The 21642-nt window shown below is 50.3% G+C and overlaps 1 protein-coding gene across 6 annotated transcripts in view; it reads left to right on the plus strand.

Annotated features, from left to right (window-relative positions):
- The window catches only part of DAAM2 (dishevelled associated activator of morphogenesis 2), a 119019-nt gene that overhangs the window by 33380 nt on the left and 63997 nt on the right, over positions 1–21642 (plus strand). For 2 of the 6 annotated variants that reach the window (XM_058733818.1, XM_058733819.1), the window contains exon 2: positions 2476–2583. The exons of 3 other annotated variants lie outside the window; for them this stretch is intronic. The gene's annotated coding sequence lies outside the window, so the exon portion shown is untranslated. Of the gene's footprint in view, positions 1–2475; positions 2584–15530; positions 15550–21642 lie in introns of those variants that run through there. One more of the 6 variants, XM_058733821.1, reaches the window with a different exon arrangement.

Consider the following 21642-nt stretch of genomic DNA (forward strand, 5'->3'; position numbering starts at 1 on the left):
TCCGTCTTCCTTTCTCTGGAACTCTCTGCCCTGTCATTCTTCTGCATCAGGAGTCGTCAAACATTTTCTGTGAAGGTGCTGAGAGCAAATATTTTGGCTTTGGGGGCCACACGGTCTCTGTTGCAATCACCTAAGCACCAAAGCAGCCTTGGACAATATATAAATGTGTGGGTGTGCCAAAGAAACCACAGTTACAAAAACTGGCAGTGGGCTAGATTAGGCCACCCCTGCCCCAGATGGAGTTCGTTCCTGCTGAAAAACAGGAAAAACAGAAAAACAGTTGCTGGTTCCCCATGGCCTGCCATATTCCCCCTGACATGATGGGCCTGCCCTGTTCTTCATCTCCAGGGGCATCTTCTGCAGAGTCCTTCTGGTGCCCCCAGAAGCCCCATTCTCTAGCCATCCTGCCCTGCCTGCCCTTCCTCAACATGCTCTCTCTTTATGCCTCCCAGCCTTTCCCCTTGGGTCCCCTCCGCCTCCCTCTACCTACCCCCTTCATGCATCCTATGTAATCCTTAGACTTTGACTCCTTGCGCGGATCAGGTGCTTCTCCTTGTGTCCGGCCATGACCTTCCACCCCCAGCCCTCTGCAATATGGGGAGTTGCCCTTCTCCTCTGTGACCCTGTTACTTTGTACTTGCCCTGCTATAGACCCTCCCTGTGCTACACTTTAGCAATTTGTTCCTGGCTTATCTCTTCAAGGGCAGGAATCGGTAGGACTTGGCTATCTTCACCAGTCCCAGCTCCGTGCCGGCCAGGCAGGCGGCAAGCACTCAGGACACAGCACTGGCGTAAACCGCGTGACCTCTCCTTTCTTCCCCCAGAGAGCCTCTGCCGCAGCAGGTTGCTTTTTTGGGGTTTAGCTGAGCCATTTTGGGAAATCAAGATCTCCTCATGAGTTGGACACTGAAGCCGCCTGTAGCTAAATCCGTCACTGGCCCTGAAATCCGATCCTGCTCGTTCCCTGTGCCCCACGATCGGGTGGCCCAGTTTGTTTTGACATCCTGTGCGGGGCATGAGGGGAGATGTGAGGGATCCAGATTTCAAAGCAAGAATTTTCTCCAGCAGCCGCTGAAGGCCAGGCTCCTGCCAGCACCCGGGCTCCCGTGTTAGCATTTTCAGTTAATTAAGAAAACAAGCCCCAAATCCCTGACAGAGGTGGTTCTGCGGATTCAGGACAGAGGGTTCATGTCCGCACGCAGGAGAGGCCTCCCAGCTCCTGCAGGCAGGATGAGCTGGAAGAGAGGAACGCGTGAGCCAGAGAGGACCCGCTGAGGCCTTCTCAGCAAGAGAAGGTGCCACGGAAGGTGGGTCATGGGGAGCCAGCTCCAGGCAGGGCCCAGACGCACATTTCTCCTACCAGGGCTTTTTCTGAACGGTTGGACTATGGAGGCAGGCCAGCTGGGCGAGAGTAGGAGAGAAAGATACTAGAAACTGGGATTTGCCAGTCTTTTTCTCCAGAACCAGGTTATTCCACTGCCTGGCCGGTAGGGGGCAGTGGCGAGAGGGGGCCTGGGCATGGCTTCGGGTGGAGCCCAGGTGGCTGACCTGCCAAGGGAAAGTTCTGGTCAGGGATGCTGCTTACCCACGCAGAGCCTCGGTGTGAATTTAAAACGGGCGTTGTTCCTTAGGGGGGCTGTAGAAGCAGCCAGCTTTCCTCTCCCCTGTCCACACTGAGTGTGGCGTCAGCAGATGCTGGACCTACACCAACACCCAGCACTGACATGGGTGTCATTTGGCATGTGGGGCTGGACTTGGGCCTCTGGGAGTTGCAGGAACATGGGTGCACATAGCGTTGGTGCCGAGTGTCCAGCTGGCACGTTCTCTGACAGGTGTGCGTGCCCCGCAGCCGGGGTGGGTCTGTGCACCCCTTTCATCTCACAGCCGAGCACCACATTCAGCAGTCACAGCCCGTCTTGGGCAGAATGCAGTGAGAGAGAGACCTGGTCTTGCTCTACGGCCACTGAATGGTCCAGGGCAAGTTATTTCTCTTTGTGAACCTCCGGTTTCTAATGGGCTCACATTTTATGTGTGTCCCGAAGGCCCGAATGTGTTGGCGAATATTGGAGGTGTATACCAGACCTGGCTCAAGGCACCTGGTTTCCTTCCCCCATCAGACATGTGTCTTTGTCCAGCTTCTGCCTGCTGGCCAGGTGTCTGGTCAGCGATGGGAGGAGGTGGTTGTAGGGCCAGCCCTCGGTATCTGGTTATAACTTAGCCAAATAACCAACAGTTGGTACACATGTTTTTTGACTTTTGAGAGCCTTCGTCTTGTGCCCTTGGGAGTTTCTGGGCTCCCTGCCTTCTGTAAGTCATGGCTTCGTAACTTACAAGAGACAGGCCCCGTTCTGTGACAAGTTAGGACCATGTCGGAAAAGCAGGTGCCTCCAAAGGTGAGCATCTCAGTGGAGAGATGTCATTTGCGGGGTTGGGGGGAGTTTCAAATCTCTCCGTCTCTTTTTGCATTTCCAACAGAATCCTCAAGTTGTAGAGCTGACATGACCAATAGCTCTTCCTTCCAGGAGGACATCCAGAAATACCACCCGATCCTCCTAAAATTCCCAAATCCCTGGACACCAGCAGGTTTGTTTGTTTGTTTGTTTGTTTGTTTTTGCCACTGCTGCTGATTTTTCTCACTGGGTCTCAGGAAAGAGCCTACTGATGGCAGGTAGATAGTGATTTTGTCCACACACTCAGTTTCTTAGACCTTCTACTTGGCAGATCAGAACCTTTCTGACTGATGGTTGGAAGCACCTTCTCTTTTTCAAACAGCATTTCTAAGTATTCTCCAGGCATCAGATGGAAAATCTGAGGCAAAGACCAGAAGTCGTGAATTTGTTTCTGGAGTATTAGTAGAGTATTCTGTTTCCAAAAACAGAGGTGGTTTAGCCTGAGCCTTTGCAAAACTCACAATATTTAGGGAAATCTTCACTAATGAATCTTAGCTAAGAGTTTTTGGAGGTTTTGTTTTGTTTTAATTACATTTTTTGTAGTTGTCGTTTCTGTCAATACTGCCTTCAGGAGAAAGCACTTATGGGAAACCAAGAACGAAAGCAGGGTGTGTCTGCTGCTGTTCTCTTGTGGGAAAGGAGAGTTCTGTGCCGAGAATTTGGGGTTGGGGTTCTAGACGTGGTCTGTCATCAGTTTGTCCTGGGGCAAGTGGCCTTGCTTCTTGAACCTCAGTTTTCTCCTCTGTAAAATGGTCACAATAAGGATAGCCAGCCCCCACTGTCGGTATCCTGTGCCTCCCAACAGCAGTGTGGGAGTCCCCTGTGGGGCATGTCAGAGGAAGTTGGAGCGGAGTTCGTTCACACACAGACAGCAAGAGTGACATCCCAAGATGGAAGGGTATGGCCATTCTGGAGCAGAGTGGGGTAATCTTCCCCAGAGTCCTATTTTTACATCTGAGCTTATGGAGTAGCACACGATCGCTCTGGGGAACAGTGGCCCCGCACCTTGGCTCTCTGCATGGGGGTCTGTCGAGACACCCCTGTGCCTGATGGGATGTGGGGGTTGGGAGGGCCCAACAGCCTCCGTCTCTGTGTGAAGCGTGCTTCCCCTTAACCTCCTTGGTCTGAAAATGGATTCTTTTGATGGACCGAAGGGAAACTTGGAAAATCCCAGTCAATTGCAGAATCCAAGGAGGGTGGTCCCCTTCATGACCAAGCTCTGAACCACATCTGTGCACCCCACCTCTCACAGCCTACGTTTAAGCTCTTGCCCTCCCTCTGCCCGAAGAATGGTACCTGGGGAAAACCTAGTCCTCCTTCAAGACTCAGTTCAAGCACCACCACTTCTGTCATCTCTCTAGCCCCTCTTTCCCCCAGTTTCAGGGAGGTGAGATTCTCCCTCATTGATGGCCCCGAAGACCCACCCCTGATGTAGCATGTAGCACAGTGTTTGAAAACCACTGTTCTCCCTGTCTTTCACTAAACTATGAGCTTCCAGAATGCAGGGACTCAGACAAGGCCCATTGTGCATTCCTAGATCCAGAGACCGGGTCTAGCACATAGTAGGCCCTCATTAAGTATTGTCCGAGTGAAAACTGAGGGGAACCTGGGCTCTCTGCAATCTCCCGCTGAGAAAGAAACAAGAGCGGCTGGTGTTTGGGCAGTTGGCCCAGGGGCCAGCTCCGTGGTAGTATCTGAACCGAGAGCTCTAATTGGTGCCTCCTGTGTGTATGCCTTCCGTGGCAGGGCTGGGGCACAGTGTGTGCATGGGCCAGCAGTGTGCCCACGGCTGGCTGTGGTAGCAGCACCGTGTTTCTCTGCAGAGACCCAGGTGTGGACATTGCTGCCAACTTCCTCTTCTTTCTGGCCTTTGTCCTCATTGGCATGCGATTCTCATCGCCATGCCCAGGGCTTTTGGAAGGAGTGTGACCTTGTGGGGAAGCTGGTGGCACTTTGGGGGACAGACAGACCTCACTGTCTGTGCCTGGGAAAGACACCTGTGTTGGAGGCTGAGAAGATACCTTAGAGAGTTGTAACATGTGAGAAATTGGGCAAGAGAATTTTCGTGAATGCCAGTGAGATCAGAAGGGAGCATGTGCTCTTTGGGGTCAATAGTGACCTTCCCTTCAGGGAGTTTATATGCTCGCTGGTATATTCACATGTGTCCGTCATTATTCTAAGTTCTGAGCATGCAGACTGACCATGTCCCTGCCCTTGGAGGGCTTACTTTCTTTCTTTTTTTATTTTTTTTATTTTTTTTATGTTTATTTTTTTGAGAGAGAGAGACAGAGTGTGAGTGGGGGAGGGGCAGAGAGAGAGAGGGAGACACAGAACCCGAAGTAGGCTCCAGGCTCCAAGCTGTCAGCACAGAGCCTGCTGCGGGGCTCAAACTCACGGACTGTGAGATCCTGACCTGAGCTGAAGTCAGACGCTTAACTGACTGAGCCACCCAGGTGCCCCCGAGGGCTTACTTTCTAATGAAAATCCCCGAAGACTGACACGATGGGAGTTAAGGCCACCGTCACCCTGGAGACAGCAATCTCCAGGTGAGGGATTTCTCCATTCTTCGGCGCCTGCACTCTCCCCCCAGATGTTGTATTGTCCACAGTGGTATCACCCTTCCCGGATTCCTGGCTCTGCCTCCTTCTCCAGCCTGTGTTACAGACCCCTCACCTATACGCCCACTGTGCCCTGTGCAGCAATTGCCCAGCACGCTGTCCCTCCCTGACCTTCTCACCAGTTTTCCCCTCTTCCCCGACTGAGAGTAGTTTTAATGAGTGTTTTATTCACCACCACATGCCTATGGCGTGCGGTGCCTGGCTCAGAGTGGAGGTTCTGTACATAACTGTGGAATGAATGAATCCACAGGACAGACACTGGGTCTCACTTACTCATCTTCGCCATCCATGCTAGGCTTGGGTGTCTGTCTGTTTTCATCTCTTTCTGGGTCAGTCGTCAGCGGGATGGATGCTAGGGGAAATTGCTGGAAAGCTGGGGAGTTGTGAGAAATTGGAGAAGGAGGAGGAAACCCCTGCTTGGAATCTGCTCTTGACTGTGTCCCCTCTGTGACTTGGCCACAGGAGGCTCATTTGCCTTTGAACACATTCCCTCCCGCAGGCTGGGAAGGCAGGTGGGCTTCAGGGCTCACAGACCTGGGCTCTAAATCCCACACCCTCCTTGTGCTGAGGCCGGCGTCTTCCTCCTCGTGTGTGTGGGGACAGGGCAGTGCTGAGGGACAGAGCTGCCCCTACAGCCCTCGGGTTCAGTCAGCACAGCTGGGCCGGCCAGAGAGCAGGCCGCCCGGGAATGGCTGGGAGGCAAGTCCAGGCCTCGGGCCCACCTCCCCCAAGGCCAGGATGTGGCGTGGGACCCAGGCGGGTGGAGGTTCCCACCGCTCAGCTCCTGCACTCTGTCCCAAATGCTGCAGGCCTAGGCAGTGCCTCTCAGCAGGAGGGGGTGGGGAGAGACTCCAGCTGCCTGGGTCAAGACCCCGTATCAGGACCAGGGCAGCCCCGCAGGCACCCACCTCTGACATTTATTCTCTACCTGGACAGCTGCCAGTGGTCCTGCGGTCCAGCCTTGCCTTGCGTGGGGGATGGGAAGAGAGTCTGGAATTAACCATTGCAGGCCCTGCCTGAGTCAGGCCAAGCCTTGTGCGCCCATCCATCCATCGTGTACTGAGGGTTGGAATGGGCATGTTCACAAACGTTATCGGATTTAATCCTGACATCAATTTGGGGGTAGAGGCACAAACCCCATTTTCCAGATGAGTAAACTGAGGCATGTGGCGTTCCATAATCTGCCTAAGGTTGTAAGTTAGTAAAGTTTCGTAGGAATTCATTCTTCATTACAAAGGCCCACTGTGTGCTAGGGAATGATTCTAGGCCCTGTGGATACAGCATTGAGTGATGGACAAAGACATCTCAAGGAGAGAGAGAATGCAAAAGTGGATAGTGTCTCATATGGTAGTAAGTCCATGTGGAAAATGGGAGGGAGAGGGGTTGTTTAAAATGGTCGTGGAAAAACTCGCTGAGAAAGTGTACAATTGTTAATGTCCATGCCAGGCTTGCTAGGCATGCCCTCGTCACCATATACAAGCCCACTATTTAACCCCCTCCCCCACCCAGTTAACCTTATGAGGCAGATTGCTCTGATTCCCATTCTCAGATGGGGACACTGAGGCACAGGGAGGTAAAGTCACTTGCCAGAGAGGACAGCGGATGGAAGCGGTGCTAGGATCCGTGCTCAGGCAGCCGAACTCCCCAGCTCTGGCTCATAACCATGGCCAGGGAGCCAGTAGGGAGGGCAGGAGCCCAGCAGCCCCCACCTCACAGGCCAGGCCGATGCAGAGGAGCGGACAGGATGAGTTAGCAGCAAACCTGGGTGAAAGGGGAGGGTTTAGAAGCTAAAATTAGAAGCCAAGTTTAGAAGCTAAAATTCTAGCATCTCAACCCCATCCTCTCCCTGAGGTCTTTGCTGCTTCTCAGAAAGGAGTCTCCGGGCCAGGGTTCTTGAGCTAGCACTCAGCGAGATAAAATGTAGCCCCTTGAAGAATTCATCATCAATAAGAACAGGACAGGGTAGGGGCGCCTGGGTGGCGCAGTCGGTTAAGCGTCCGACTTCAGCCAGGTCACGATCTCGCGGTCCGTGAGTTCGAGCCCCGCGTCAGGCTCTGGGCTGATGGCTCAGAGCCTGGAGCCTGTTTCCGATTCTGTGTCTCCCTCTCTCTCTGCCCCTCCCCCGTTCATGCTATGTCTCTCTCTGTCCCAAAAATAAATAAAAAAAAAAAAAAAAAAAAAAAAAGAACAGGACAGGGTAAATACTGTGGTAAGGGGTCAAGCCCAAAGGCTGCCCCTCACCCTTCTCCTCCCCTCCCTGCCCCTCGCCTCCAGCCAGCCACCCTCAGCCCTCCTAGGAATCAGATCCGAAAGAAGTGGGGCTGTTTTTGCTCTGGTCTCCCTCCGTGTCAATCTGAGAACAGCTTATTTTGTTAACGATGATGAGGATGATAGCAGCTAATGTTTACTGAAGCCTTACAGAAATAGGAAGTGAAAATATATCCAACTCCCATATGTGGGAAAAAACAATTATGTCCTGAATTGGTAACTTGCAATACAAATCTTAGCTTGATAAATAAAGGTGCTTCAGCCTGTTCTGATGTGAGACAATGGCTCCTGGTTCAGTGAAGTCCCAATTCAGGCTCCCTGTGAGGGTGTCTTCCCGTGGGGACCTTGGGGCCACAGGGTCCCTGTGATATCCACTGATTTGTTCTGTGTTCCCTCGGCTTCTGGAGCCCCTGTGCTAAAATCCACTGAAGGGGCCATGTCTGGTCTTGTCCCAGGGCTTTTGAAGGGAAACCTGGCATCCGCTGCTCAAGCTTTGGCTTCCTCAGGCCCCTTGGCTCTCCTGGGACACCCGCCTGTCCCTGGAGGATTCCGGTGTCCACCTGTTATCTGGATGTGAGGACTGTAAATGGGTGGGCCTGAGGGCAGCCCCTGGTGCTTGCTAACCTTCCTGCGACAGAGGCATGTTTCTCTGAGCCCCGCTGAAGGTGGGGCTTCTCCAAGGGACATGGCATTTCCCTGTTCTGGAATTCTCTAAGTCATTGGGTCATTTTTTTTTTTTTTAATTTTGAGTGAGAGAAAGAGAGCATGAGTGGGGAGGGGTAGAGAGAGAGAGAGGGGGAGAGAGAGAGAGAGAGAGAGAGAGAGAGAGAATGAGAGAGAGAGAGAATCCCAAGCAGGCTCAGTGCTGTCAGCGCAGAGCCTAATGCAGGGCTTGAACTCACAAACCATGAGATCATGACCTGAGCTGAAACCAAGAATCTGGATGCTTAACTGACTTGAGCCTCCCAGGCATCCGTAATTGGGTCATTTCTAATAATGTCGCCCTCCTCAGCCCCCAGGTGGGGAAGGGAGTGAAATCCTGGCCATTTACTTCATTTCCCTCCTAGTCCTAGAAAGGCTTTTTCTTTATTCCGGACTGGAGAAAACAGCGTTACCTCTTTGCGGCCGTTCCCAACTCTGTTGACCTTTGTGTTCCGGGGGTGGGGGTGGGGGAGTCCTCGGTGTTATTTGCCTGGGGAAAATAATGTCATGGCTTTGCTCTGATATTAGAAGGTTCGAGAGAAAGGAAAGGGAAACAAAATGAAACACTTGGATTTCCCAGGGCAAAATATATTATGAGATATTTTAAATATTTTCCTTGTACAATACCCTGTATCAGACATACAGTATCATTCCTGAATTATCAGTTACTCCTCATGACTTCATGATGGGGTATGCCCTGTCATATTCTCTTTGTACAGACAAGAAAGGTGAGGCTCAAAGAAGGTAACTTTCCCAAGGTCCTATAGTGAGTCAGAGGCAGAGCCAAGTTCAGAAGCTAAACTTCTAGAGTCTCAACCCCATCCTCTCCCTGAGGTCTTTGCTTCTTCTCAGAAAGGAGTCTCCGGGCCAGGGTTCTTGAGCTAGCACTCAGCGAAATAAAATGTAGCCCCTTGAAGAGTTCATCAAATCTCCAGAGAAAGCGGGGTTGGCTTCAGTTGGTTCAACCAGGCGTAAGTATCAGGGCAGACTGCTCATGGCAGAGGAAATCTCAGGTCACATTAGCAAGGGCTGGTAGGTTTCCAGCTCTCCCCAGCTCCTGTGCACGTGAAAACCTGCATCTTTCTCTTCGCCTTTAGTCTTGATGTGAACAGGGATTTTCACGAGCTGTTTGGATGAGCGTGCCGGATGAAAGCATAGTGTGACAACCTCGTCCCCACTCTGCTTCCCGAGGCCCTTGACTCGCAGCTAGGTGCCTTCTTCCACCTTCTTCACAGAGCCCGGTGCAGCTCTGACTCTCTGCTCTCCAGTCTGCTGAAGCCCTGCCCTCTTTGGGGTGCCAGGAGCTATTTTTTCAGCTACCAAGGAGTGGTGGTGCTGCATTTGAAAACTCCACTCTGGCCTTCGTTTGTGGTGGAGTCGAAAGGCCAAGGCGGGTATCTGGGCACCAGCTAAAAATAGCCAGGGGAAATAGCTTCTCGCTTTATAAATTTAGCTTTTATTACATAAGTAGTTATTGGTATTATAACGTTAACTCTAAATAAAAGTAGGGGAAAAAATCCACCTACAGTCATACCACATGCACATGGATTCATTTTTCCAAAAGCCCCAATGTCCTGGGCATTCTGAGATGGAGGGGCAAGGGAGGGAAGGGAGCAAGTCAGCAGGAAGTGATTAAGGTGACCTGGAATGGCAGGCACTAAGCCAACGCACAGGCTCCACTTCAGATTTACTGCTTCTCTTCATTGCCTCCTCCAGGAAGCCTCCCCTGGTATCCTCCTTGTCAATGACTGGGACATATGAGATGCCGCTTTCTGCTCACATCACGATGTCTGGCTTGTGTGTCCCATATTGTATTATGATTATCTGGTTAAGTGCCTGGCTCTCCCACTAGACTCGGATCTCCAGGATATAGCAGGAATATCTTATTCTTCTCTGTATCTCCAGTGCCTGGGAGATCCAAGCAAGTCAAAGTTAAGATGCCAAATAGAGAGGGGCTCCCGGGTGGCTCAGTTGGTTAAACTTCCGACCTCGGCTCAGGTCATGGTCTTGCAGTTTGTGGGTTCGGGCCCTGCATTGGGCTCTGTGCTGAGAGCTCAGTGCCTGGAGCCTGCTTTGGATTCTGTCTCTCTCTCTCTCTCTCTCTCTCTCTCTCTGCCTCTCCCCTACTTGTGCTCTGTCTCTGTCTCTCAAAAATAAATGTAAAAAAAAATTTTTTTTAAAAAGATGTCCGATAGAGGGGTCAAGACAGTCACTGAAGAAGACGTGTGTGCTGACGCTCAGACAAATTCTAAGATCTGCAGAATGGCGAGTGACATGGAACCACGGAGTGTGTTACCTGCGTCTGATATGGACATGTTTTCTTTGGTGTGTTTTGTGCGTGTGCGAGGGAGAGAGAGAAGGAAGATCTGGTGTATCCCACCAGTGGCTGTGAGGTCTCTTCTCACATTAGAAGAGGGGGTTAAAGAGCATGAGCCAGAACTTGAAGAGCATGACAAGGGGCCTCGTGTTCTCCTTTGCACAGTATGAGCTCCAGATCCTGTGCTTCTTCCTTAGCCCACGGTAGGGGGCGGGGGGGAGGTCAGGGGCTGTGCCTTCTTCATGCTGCAAACCCTGCTGTCTGGCACAGTGCCTAGGCACGGAGTAGGTATGTGGTGAAGGCTCGCGGGATGGATGGATGGATGGATGGGTGTGCACATGGGGGGAGAAACTCTCGTAATCCAGGGAAGTTCAGTTCAGGGAGATAAGCACTGAGTCTAGTTAGGAAACAGGGAAGGGGCATGGGTTGGCAGAGACAGCAGCTTTGTCGTTGGATGAGGGGAAGCGGGCCGTTGGTGTCCCAGTTGGTTTGGATACTTCTAACCAGATGCTGACTCGGAATGGCCATCTCGTGGGGGAGAGGAGGACCAGGGGGGCTGTGGGAAGTCATGCAAAGACACAGGCATAGAGAGAGCATTTTCCCCCTTTAATTTTGCTTCTTTTCCTCCAGCACAAGAATTGGACACATTGCTCAGATTCCTTGAGTCCCTAGGGCAGGGGTGGGGGTGCCTTGAGGGGGGGGCAGTTCTAACAAACGAGCCCGGACAGAGGCATGTGGAATATGGCCCAGAGAGAAGGGGGGGTGGGCAGAGTGAGTTGTGAACTTGGGGAGGAGGAAGTTCTATTTTGGGTGCCTTTGAATCCCAGCCCCTCTCTCAGCCAGATCTGCAACAGACCCCCACCCTCTGCCACTTGTGTGCACTGGCTTATGCTCTGTTTCTGGCTCCCCTCCCTGCATCCTTTAAGGCTTGGCTCATTCTCTCCTTGGTGTTCTGCCTCTGGGTATTCTTGCCTAAATCCAAAACCTCTTCCCAGTCTTTTCAAAGGAGCCATCCCTAGCTAGCAATATCTACAAATGATAATTAACATAGTTTATCCCCATTCCTCTTGTGTGCCATGCACCGCACTAGGAGCTTCGTGTGTCCCCGTCCAGGTCATCCGAAACACATGAGTCATTCCTCCTGTGATCTGGATTTGACAAACAAAGAAGCTGAGCCTCAGAGAGGGTGAGTGAGCCAGGCAAGGTTATCCTGCTAGTAGGTCGCAAAGCCGTGGCTAGAAACCAAATTGGCCTGTCTTCTCTTCCCACGGCTACCCAGCCCTCCCTCTGAATCAGAAACTCTGGGGGTGGGGCTCAGTGAGCCGCATTTCAACAAGCCCCCCGCCCAGGAGACTCTAGAACTGCTGATCTGGCTCCAAGCTGGCTGACAACCCACAAGTCCACCAATATTTGGAGAGAGCTGGTCCATTCGTGGCCATTCCTCATCCTTACAAGTCTGTCTGCTGGCTCTGGCCCTGGGGCGAGGTGTTCCTGAGAGCTTGTTTCCCTGCTTGTGAGATAGGAACACTCCAACCCTTAGGGAGGACATCCCTGCCATCTCGTTTTCAGGAGAGGATCTCCCAAGGGTGGTTACTTGATACTGATGGCACCTTAGCATCACTTGGGGAACTTTGACAAAACATCAGTCAGTGTCTGGCTCCCTCCCCAGACCAGGCCAGTGTCACTGGGGGTGGGGCGAGGCCATGAGTGGCTCTAACATGCGTGGGGAGAAGGTGGGGGACGGTGCAGGCTGTTCACTCTCAGGCCTCATCCTCTCCATCACTTCCTCAAGGGAAGAGGCGAGGCATCTCTAAGCAGTAATTCTAGGAGAAGTAATGAGCTGGGCCTGCCAATACTTCCTCCCCTTTCTGGGATCTGTTGCCTGCAGGGTGGCTGCTTCTGGCCAGTTCTGGGAGATGAGGTCAGGAGCCCACTCCTGTGGGAGGTCCACAGTCACCCTCCTAGGCTGGTGACTGGACACGTGGGCTGGCCTCACTGAATGGAATATGAAGCAGTCTGTTTGGCCAGAGACATAAAGCCACGCACTTGGACAGCTTTATCAGAGCGGGGCTGATATTGTGACCTCCATCTGTCAGCTTCATGCATCAGTTCCTCAAATGGTCCTGAGCTCGAGCAGGTCGAGGCAGGTTTTCCCCGACACCATGTACTTGACAGAGTTAGTATTGAATTTAATGAGCTGGCATGAACAAGCCAGCTGGTTAGTTAGTGGTCAGTAAACATTTGTCACATCTGCATGAACGCCAAGGCCCCCTCTGATCACCACTACACCTCCCTGAGGTCTGACCTCCCAGCCTCAAACCACCTCCGCCACCAAGCCCTTGGTATCTGACAGTTAACTCCTTAAACCCCACTTTACTGGAAGCAGTGCCACTGGCCCTTAGTAGGGGTTTGCCAAAGATCTAGCTGTAGTTGAGAGAAGAGCAAATGATTTAGAATTGGCTCCGCCTTTTTATGAACAAGTTCCCAGGTAATGCTGATTGTGCTGGGCTAGGGACACTTTCTGAGATCACCTGACTTAAATGAAAACAAAAGGCAGGTGAACTCTGGCTTTAGGGATTGCCCCGGGGCAGTTGGCTGAGGGGGGAGAGAGAGTTCTTGACCTGGATGTGGTCCAGTGTTTTGCAAGTCTGGCTGCAAATTTGAATCACCTGAGACTATGAACTCTTGCTATTTGCAACAACGTGGATGGAACTAGAGGGTATTATGCTAAGGGAAATAAGTCAGAGAAAGAGATCATCTGATTTTACTCATGTGGAATTTGAGAAACTCAACAGATGAACATGGGGGAAGGGAAGAAAAATAATATCAAAACAGAGAGGCAAACTCTTAAATACAGAGAACAAATTGAGGGTTGCTGGAGGGAGGTAAGTGGGGGGATGGGTTAAACGGGTGATGGGCAGTAAGGAGGGCACTTTTAGGGATGAGCACTGGGTGTTATATGTAAGAGATAAATCACTGGGTTCTACTCTTGAAGTCAAGACTGTATGTTATGTTAACTGTATATTAACTGTATGTTAACTAACTTGAACTAAAAACAAAAAAGAATCACCTGCTGAAACTTAACAACTACCAGAGCCCAATAGGCTCAATACTCATCCGGGTTTCCCAGGATGGAGAGGTCCCCTGCGATGTGGGACTTTCAGTACTAAAACCAGGACAATCTCAGGCAAACCCGGAAGAGCAGCTCACCCTGCTGTCTCCCCCACACTCACCCAGTGATTCTGTTTTCGCTGGTTCTCGCTGGGATTCAGGCATCGATATTTTCCACCGTGCCCTGCACTTCTGCTGTGCGGTGAGGTGTGAGATCCTGAAGGACTTGATCAGGAAAGACGGGGTGAATTGTGAAGAAGCATTTCACAGTGTTCTGTGAAATGAGGGAGCACTGGTTAAGGGCAGAGGGGACAGGATGGAAGGAGGGGATACCCAGAAAGTGCAGTTCCAGGGGGAGGTGGATAATGGGCCTCCATTACTGGGCCCTGAGGGACGGACGAGGTGCCCTGCTGGGTCAGTAAAGCCACTTTGGTGGAGAGAATTGGGGCAGAGTTTGCAGGGATGTCCGAGTCAAAGAAAGGTGGTTTAGCAATGGGAGAGTCCACACAGAGACTGCTCCCAGGGCTTGTAGCTGCTGGCGGGGCGGCCTGGCTTCTGTAGCCTGAAGTCCTGGAGCCAGGGCCTGGACTCCCTTGGAGGAAACATCCCCTTTCTCGAAGCGCAGAGAGGAAAGCTGTCTCTTACACGGTTTATGCGAGATGCCTTTCGCTTGCAGGAAAGAGGGGAGAAAATAGACCCAAACAGAGATGGAGATGTCCTGTGTTTTGCCTGGGAATGCCGGGATCTGACTGAACTGTGCAGGTTTATAAAGGAGCATGCCTTTGCCTCTCGCTGAATGTCACTTGAGACACCTCTTGAGGGTGTCTGGCCAAGGTCTGGATGCCTTTGACCTCCAGTGGATTCCAGAAGAGAAAAGGTCTAAGTACCTATGTTTTTTGGGTTTGCCATGAAGATTTACTTCTGGGCGATTAATAACTTTCTCCTCTTTTTTCTACCCCACCTCCACCCACTGCCATCAGATGTCTTTCGATCGGGAAGTGAGCTTGCAGTATGCGAGGCACTGTGCCATGAACCACTCCTCTGGGGCTCAGAGTCTAGAGAAAGAAAAAAGTGCATTGGTGTGAAAAATATAAATTAATGCAAGAAATGAAATAGCATGGGGTGCCACAAAGTGGTATCTGATGAAGTGTCCTATAGACAGAGCGGACAGAGTGCTCGGAGTGTATTTTGGAGAATTCAGGTGGGTTGGGATGGTCAGGAAGGCTGCCCGGGGAAGGTAGGATCTGCAGAGGGGTAGAGGGAGGGAGAGGAAGCAGAGGTGGGCATGGGGGAAATAATGTGAGCCCAAAAGTGGAACAAGCAGAGTGGGTCTTCACTGTATTTCAAAGATAACACAGTGTCTCGAGTTTGGTATTTATCCAGTCGCAGGATCAACCATCTTTGCGTATGTGTAATGTAATAGCACACTGATATGTTTTATGATAGGGCCAAGAATTCAGGAAATACTACAATGTATTTAAATTCTGCTGCTCTTATCAAGTTCCTGCTGTGCGTGCTGAAGGAGCCCCATGAGGGGACTTGGGGGTACAAGCGGAAATGTCCGTGTCCTCTGGGAATTTCAATCCCACGAACGATGTGCATTTAGGGAGGAGGAAGACAATGAGGTTGGAAACCAGGGGACGTGGTGGAGTGGAGGGGTGAGGTGGGATACAGAGGAGAGACGGGGCGGAGAGCAGTCTAGCAGTTACTGAGTTGCCCATCAAGGCCATTTGGGCAGGAAGCCACCCCAGATTAAAGTAACTTGTCTCTGTTCCGTCCCGACCATTCAGGGACTGTGGGTAACATTTTTGGAAACATGCAGGGAGTGGCTGGCTGGGCTGCTCTTCCTGGGAAAGACTCCCTGAGCTGGCTGCCCTAGAAGACGGGCAGGACCAGCTGCATGATTTGCGGGACCCTGTGCAAAATGGAAAAGCAAGGCTCCTTGTTCAAAAATTAGGAAAGATTCAGGACAACGACAGGAGAGCCTTAAGGCAAGCAGAGCTGAGAGTGCCCAGCTCACATGCCCAAGAGGCTGGTCCAGAGGAGGGAACAGCCTGGACCTCTCTGTGACTCTGTATGTGTGGTAAGATGATGGGCTGGGTTGCTGTCTGTGGCTGGGGTCAAGGTTTCTCTGTACTAGTGCTGGGTTCTCCCATAAGAGTGGCATGGGTGATGGGGGAAGGGACGGGGTACCACAGGAGGCTGCCATGGCTGTGGGGCACTGACCGTTTTACACGATGCTGCCATTGACACCCTGCCTTCTCTATGCAGCGGGAAGGCTACGTCTGAGCTTTAGAATTGACCAAACTGAGACTCACATGTTTTATGAACACGGTATTAACTTGGGCAACTTGCTTACATTCTCTAAGCCTTAACTTCCCTATATATAAAAATTCAGATCATAAAATAAATGGATGTTAAAGTTTGAGCCCAGCCCAGTTTATAGTAAACGTTAGTATCCTTTCTAGAAATGTATTGAGTATCTATCTTGTAAAAGTGTGGAGCACGCAGTGGTTTGGGGACACATTTCAGATAGCAGAGGGAGAGGGAGTGTATGCCCTATTATAATATATCCCCAGAGGAAACCCAGTTCTATCTGATGGGCACGCATGTATACACAGAGGAACACACACACACACACGTACACGTGTACACACACATCTGGAGCTGAATTGAAACTGGGTCGGAATGAGGTGGTTTGTTTAATAGGAAAGAGCCCCCGTTTGGGTATCCTCCCCTCTTGGCTTTGAACCTCGGTATCCTCCTCAGTCAAAAATCGTGATCTCACTGAGTTGTCTTGAGATTAAATGAGATGATGAATGGGAATGTCCCGTCTCTGGTCCATGGCAGGTGCGAGCATCTTTTGAATGGGTCTCTCCTGCTGGGCCATAAGGTGGTGCTGAAGACAAGACACAGAATTCCCCACAGTAACATTTCCTGACTATTAAGCTCAGGTAGCTCCTTACAAACTAAGGGAGCTGATTTTCAGTGATATTCCTGTTTCCTCTGCTTATGTACTTTGGGAGGCAAACTGGGTCTTCTCTCTGCTGAGACTTGAAAGTCAGTAGAATCCTGTGTATTTGCTGACACATATACACACACCAGAAATACACATGCACAGATAAAGACACACTATACATATCACACATAACCATCCCACACATCTACCTCTGCATCACAGAGTCAAACCCTCTCACGCATTCATTTCTTCTCTTTCTTCTTCGGTCAGTTCTGAGCCTTTCCTATACTTGTTTGTGTAGCGTACAAGGTCAGGTACTCCCCCTCCAACTTCCTATCCTGCCCAATTCACATCCCTCCTTATGCCTTGTCCTGAAAACTCCTTGTCATAGCCACTGTTCTCAGCCCCCCTCCCCATCTCTTCTGCCTCTGACAAATTCCAGGACTGTAACCCAGGCTTAGAGAGCCCTATTTTTATCCACCCAGAAGCCCTGGGCTGCTGTCACCCCAGCCCTACCCCCAGAGACTTCCAGATGGAACCAGGTTTGTGACTGTTTATGTTTCACTGGGCTTCCAACCCCCTCCTTACTCTGCTCCTGGCAGCCTCTTAGCTTCTCCCACTTTCGTGGGATGAGCTCTGAACCTTAGCCACCACTATGAGGAGTCTGGAGCCTGGAGAGGAGGAGGGAATGGAGTTTGAGGGCCTTTGATGTGCTCAGTGCTGTGCTGGCCACCTGATAATGTGCTCACAGTAGCCCTGGGAGGTGGGCTTGGTCATCTGTGTGCCCACAAAGGAAATGAGGCTCTTAGATACTAAATAACCCAATAAAAACTATATATAATAAATGGCTAATAATAGGCTAATAAAAACATGTATTCTTTCAGTGTACCAGGAACCTGCCTCCTGGAAGATGAGGCCAGATCAGCTGATTCTTGCCAGGTTTGGGCCCTGGGCCCAGGTAGGAGGGGTAATTCCTTATTCCCATTCCATACTTCTCAGGTTTTTCCTGGAATCTCTATAGTATTATAATATAATGTAATATAGGTAATATTATTTATAATATTGGTAACCTTCTAGAGAGTAACCAGCTGCAGTGGCTAGAGTGGCCACTCTCTAATGGCCTTGAGGGTTTGATAGTGTGAGGCTATAAATAGACCTGTTTTGTTTTTTTGCTACATTATTGAAGTGTAATTGATGTGCAATAAACCATATGTAATTAAGGTACTTAGCTTGATACATTTTAACATAGGTATACACCTCTGAATCCCTACCCCAATCAAGATTGTGAACATGTCCATTATCCCCAAAGTTCCCTTATGTCCTTTCAAAATCCACCCCTTCCCTGCCTACCCTCCCCTGCCTCCATAGGCAACCACCCACCTGGTTTTAATCACTATAGGTTAGTTTCATTTTCTCAAGCTTCAGATAAACAGAATTGTACCATACTAATCATTTTTGCCTCTGGAGTTTTTTTTCTTTAGCATAATTATTTTGAGTTCTGTTCACATGTAGCATGTGTTGATAGTTCATTCCTTTTTATTGCTGAATAGTATTCTACTCTGTGGAAAACTATACAATTAGATTATTGATTCACCTGTTGATGGGCGTTTGGGTTGCCTCTAGTTTGGAGCTACTCCAGATCAAGCTTCTGTGAACGGAATAGGACTGTGTATGGGCATGTGCTGGCATTTTTCTTGGATAAATACCTAGGACTGGAACAACCAGATCATACGGAGGTGTGTGTTTAACTTTCTAAGCAATGGCCAAACTTTTCCATATTGGAGATGCCATTTTGTGTTCCCAGAGCAGTGCGGGAAGGTTCCATTTCTTCCAGGTCCTCACTGGCGTGTAGGATGTAGATCTGATTTCAAGGCTTGGCCGGTATGGAATTTGCGAGCCCACCAAATGGCCAAACCGAATAATTAAAGCAGGTGGCTCTCCATTGGGACTGGGGACTCTGAGGGATGCTGAACTGAGGGATGCAGAATCACGTGCTCCTAGAGAAATGAGTCAAAAACTGCAGGATGCTGAGAACGGGGAGAAATGAGGGGTCAGCTCTGGTCCCATCATGAGACTGTGTGGGGTTGGACCAGGTCTGGAGCATGGGGTTTGGGAATGAAACCCATGCACCCGAGGCATTTTGGAAAAGTGGTGGCAAGAATTGGTAACAGGATAGGGCATTCGGAATGGAAGAAAAAAGAGCAGTGGAAAGAGACCCTGAGCTTTGGGGACCTAGCTTTGTGAGGGCAGGAGCTGCACCTGTTCAGTTAGTTGCCTCTATGTCCCCAGCACCAAGAGCAGTGCCAGGCACAGAGGGAGTGCTAACAACAGTGGTGGTTGAATGAATGAGCAAATGAGTGAATGATGAACTAATGGGAGCCCAGGGGATAGGATCCAGTCAACCCTCATCATTTAGCACTTCATGTAGTCTATGGCACAGAGCCTAGTGTCAGGGGCGGGAGAAGCTCCGGAGAGCCTGTGGTTCGCCCTGCTCATTTACCGACAAGGTTCAAAGAAATTATACTCTCTTGTCCCAGGTAACCTGCAAAGGTAGAGATGAGATTCAATCCTAAGCCTCCTCATTTGTAGCCTAAAGTTCATCTTCTTTTAAAAATTACATTGGGGCTCCTGCATAGCTCAGTCGGTTAAGTGTTTGACTCTTGGTTTGGGCTCAGGTCATGATCTCACAGTTCGTGGGTTCGAGCCCCGGGCTCTGCACTGACAGCTGAAAACCTGCTTGGGATTCTTCTCTCCCTCTCTCTCGGCCCCTCCCCTGCGTGTGTTTTCTCCCCCCCCCCCCCAATAAATAAATAAACTTTAAAAACAACCTTATTTTTTTCTGATGAAAATAGTAAATGCTTGTAATGGGAAATTTGGAAAAATCTAGAAAAGTAAGAAAAATAACCCCAAACTCCAACACAAATAAAATTACTTCAGCCTGCCGTGTGTGTGTGTGTGTGTGTGTGTGCACGCGTGTGCATGCTCTTGTGTTTATATATGTTTAGTCAATACCTTACATTTTAGTATTTTGGGTGTTTTGGGTCTTTTATTATATTATGAACCCTGGGATGGACGTCTGGTCCTGGATCTTGGATGGCTGATTATTCCCAGTGCTTATTGTAATATATAGGATGTGCCCGCTAGACTGTGTGTATGAACAGGGTGGAAGAGGACTCCCATTGGGATGGAGCTCCACAAACGTTCCTCACACCCAAACATTTGTACTTCCGTCCTAACCATGTCCACACTTCATTATGTTTATTGGCTTGATTCTTTCCCTTCCGCCACCAAACCGAGCTCTTGTTTTCTGTGGTATTTTTCCAGCCCTTAGTGTGGTACTTAGGTGCGCCACAAGCATCTGTTAGAATGAAGGAACAGGTAAAATGGTATAAACAAGAGTGAGGGGCAGGTGAGGGGTCACCTGGGCCTATGTTTCAACCACATTTGCCATCGAGGGGTCTGCTCAGTTCCCCTTCTCCCCTCCCCCAGTCGGTGTCCCCCTGCCACCTGGGGGACGGAATGCCTGAGGCGGAATGTGCCTGTGGTCCAGGATTTATGTCCAGCGAAGAAGCCCTGAGGCACAGGCAGGGCCTTTCCTGGTGTGAATGCAGGAGTCTGAGAGGGCCTAGCAGGATGGGAAGGAGGGCACCGCGTCTGAGGAAGGCTCTGCCCGGGGTCCAGAGTGTGACCATGTGCCCAGCCCAGCTGGGGCTCCGGGGCTGGTGGCCCCTACAGCACCTGGGGTTCTGCCCTCATGAGTGACAGGATGCTTTTGTCCTGGGGACCCAGGAGAAGAGGAGCAGGAGGAGTGGTCAGCAAGGGCGCTTCCCCCCAGCCCTGGGCTGCCCAGAAGGGTGTGTGCTCTTAGCATGTTGGGCTGCTCTGGAGCGCACGGGAAGAAGCCATAGGCCGTTTTCCGGGCACCCTTTCAGTAAAGACAGCGTCATCTGTGTTCTGTGTGACCTGGGGGAGGGGCTTGGCTTCCCGGAAGCGGGAGGGGGTGAGGCGCCCCATGTCACGTGTAGGGTGGTTTCCCTTTGGCGCGGAGCCCCAGACCTCTGGCTCTAATGGGTAGCAGAGACTTGGGTGTTGAAATTCCTTCTTCTCTTTTACTTCACAGCTGTTGCCCAAAGAGCTCCCCGCCACTCCCACTCGATCTCTGCCCAAGCCCTTGTTTTCTGTGCCCAGTACATGTGTTGCCAAAGCCCCCTTGCCGGCTCACACACGTGCTGGCGTGCACACCCCTCCGTGACATCTCTGGCATCCATCCCCCTCGTCTCCATTCTTGGGAGTTCAGGGCCTCATTAACTCTTACTCGGAGAGCTGCTGCCTAGATCTTCCCTCTTCTTTCCCTGTCCCCTGTCATTCCCTCCATCATCAGGGCCACCAGAATTGCCTGTCTAAATCCCAGCTCCGATCCATATCTCATCTCAGACTCTCCTCACTATAAGCCAGCCACCTATCCTTCAGCGGATTCCTCTTCTTTAACCTGGCATTCAAAAACCTTCCTTTATCTGGCCCCAATCTTGTTTCCCACTGCACCTCTTTAAGTCCTGTATTTCGGCCTGGTAATAACTATAGTTAACGTTGAAACAACATGCATCAGAACTGTGCAGGTCTGTTTATAGGTGGATGTTTTTCAATAAATATGTTGGAGGGGCACCTGGGTGGCTCAGTCAGCGAAGTGAGGGACTTCTGCTCAGGTCATGATCTTGTAGTTAGTGAGTTCGAGCCCTGCGTCGGGCTCTGTGCTGACAGCTCAGGGCCTGAAGCCTGCTTCAGATTCTGTGTCGCCCTCTCTCTCTGCCCCTCCCCCGCTCACACTCTTGTCTCTCTCTCTCAAAAATAAATAACATATATATACGTACATATACGTATGTATATACACATATATATGTATGTATGTACATTTATGTATGTATGTGTATATATGTATATATACATATATAAGTATGTACCTATGTGTATATACATATATATGTACGTGTACATATGTATATATACATTTATATATGTATGTATGTATACATGGAAATGTTTTGGAGATTTGCAGCAATTTGAAAATAAATGCACATGAACTACATAGTTCACGTATGGAAGTATTGAAAAACTTAAAAAGTTAGGTATGTCACGAAGGCACAAAAGTTTTGTAGACGCTAGTCTATTTTATCATATGCTACCGTGAAATGTAGCAAATGTATCATAAAAAGTTAAAAT

The sequence above is a fragment of the Neofelis nebulosa genome, chromosome 6, assembly GCF_028018385.1.
Source record: "Neofelis nebulosa isolate mNeoNeb1 chromosome 6, mNeoNeb1.pri, whole genome shotgun sequence".
Classification (NCBI taxonomy): domain Eukaryota; kingdom Metazoa; phylum Chordata; class Mammalia; order Carnivora; family Felidae; genus Neofelis; species Neofelis nebulosa.